A 2282-nucleotide genomic window follows, 5' to 3' on the forward strand; every position below is an offset into this window, starting at 1 on the left:
GTCTGCGGCGGGCACCTGGTGGCCTCGGTCGTAGCCGGACCGGTAAGTAATCGCTCAGCCGGGCGCGGAAGGCTTGCGGGATGGTTTGCTCTTCGAAGAAGTTGCTTCTGCGGCGGTCGCCATTTCTCTGCGCGAGGGACTCGGGGGTGATGTGTTCGGCTACCCAGAAGGGGTTGCGGGTTCTTCGGTCGAATGCGCTTGTGAGTGGTAGGCTGGTAACTATGTCTGCCACTGGGCCGGGGAAGCCATATTGGAACAGGCCGGCGGGGTCGACTGGGGATTTGGGGGAAAGGGACGGTTGGAGGACGGGGGATTTGGGATGAGAGGTTGGAATTGATGTGGTTGGGGTTGTTGTAGCTGGTGGTGGAAGACGTGAACCTAGCTGCTGTTGGCGGTTCTTAGAGGAGTACATAAACGCAGTGAGAGCAGCGCCAGTCGCAGCGCTGGCAGCTGCTATCATAGCAACGGTAGCTTTGGACATGATTGCGATTTGTACCCTTTATTTATTCCAACTGCCCCGGTGAGGATATCAAATGAGCGGCAAGACGGGGGCACGAAAGCACTGGCACAGCGAGCCAGGATGAGCAAGCATCGATGGCTTTGGGCAACTCTTCAAGTCAACCGCGCTAAGTCACCGTTTGCCAGCAAGAGCAACAACAAGCAAAGACGAGCCAGTTGAGGACTACTCTCGCATCTCATTGCATTCATGCTATGTTGACTATATATCATGAGTCTACGCAGCATATGCTGACTATTTGAATACTAGGTGCTTTACATCAAATCACTGATCCAAGTTAGCTAGTAAAGATCCTGTGCAGTGGAAGAACGCGATCACTTTGCCCTAACTTCGCCCCTGAAGATATATTTAGTGGAGGAGGTGAGCAGTCTGTCTGTCTCTCTGCCTGCACCCCTAATCGATCCCTATGCAGATAGAGATTGCTAGCTAGCTGGATGCCTATCTGCTCGGTATCCCTTGTGTTTACACAATGAGATGAGATGGATCTCATTTCATTTCATCCCATGATATCCTTTTTATTTGTTTTCATTCCCATCCCTGGAAACAGACCATGGAATCGAACCAGGAACAGACCATGCAGGTTGTAAGTTGTAACCCTAACCCTAAACAGCGTTTGATCTATTTTTATTGAATAATTAATTCTTAAGAGCCCTTTGCGTGTTTACACAGCAGGGACAGTTTGTTGGCTCTAGTCAGCAGGCAACATGCTACATAATACAAATACTCAGGCATCCAGCAGGTCATGGAGATCAAGCAACAATTTCCAGAATCTCCACAGCTTTCAAAGAGTCGTATTGTTTATGAGCTTAGCCTCAATTGAGCATAAAATGATAACTAGAGCTCTGATTATCTATCTCTATCTAGAAGGGATTCAACTACCAATTTATATCTGATGGATAGATGTTTAACTTTTCTCACTCAAAAGAAAATGATAACTTTTGTGCCATAAACTCTCACTTCTCAAATAGATGCTGATTTTGGTGGTTGGTTTTGGTGGAAATTTTATTCTACTTAAACTTGACTGACATACCACATAACTCGCGCGAACCGACCAATTCACGAGCGACCTGGCAATCAATTTCTAGGCCATTCCAAGCTTTTATTTTGCAAATAACAACTAGAAGCTTCGTTCCTATTATATATTATCATTATCATTATTTCCGCTGACACTGATGCTATTCCAGGTGGTGCTTGCATGCCTGTCAGGGCCAGTTCTCAGATGATGGTATGGTTTTACCCATCCGTGATTGATCAATAGATCTATGGTGTTGACGGGCAGTATGTTGCCACGACGCTGGCAACAGTGCCAGCACACAGACACTACGAATGATATATATATATATATATATATATGTTAGCACAATGCAAGAAGCTGAATTTGAGTGACTCTTTAAATGATAGTGAGACTTCCAAATATTTTCATACACATTCTTGCTATTCCTGGTGTGTGTGAAATGGTAAAGTCCCATTTATCACCTTTTCATTGAGATTCGGCAAGCAGTAGCTCAGGAATCTGTAACATCAAAGACAGTAGTGGAGATTCACAGATTTCGTTCATTTGCAACAGGATTTTGATGAGAAGTATTATGTATAACTAGTATTAACCATACAATAAAAAAGCTGGAAAGAGGCCAGCGTTCCCTTCCCTTCCAGGGAAGCGAATCGCAAATTAAGTCAGTTAACACACCATCCCAACATTCCCTCGCAAATTTTTCATTGACGTGACGATAGCAATAGTGATGCTTCCCCCCTCCCCCCCCCGGGG

The sequence above is a fragment of the Histoplasma capsulatum genome, genomic scaffold (assembly GCF_000149585.1).
Source record: "Histoplasma capsulatum NAm1 scaffold_8 genomic scaffold, whole genome shotgun sequence".
Classification (NCBI taxonomy): domain Eukaryota; kingdom Fungi; phylum Ascomycota; class Eurotiomycetes; order Onygenales; family Ajellomycetaceae; genus Histoplasma; species Histoplasma mississippiense.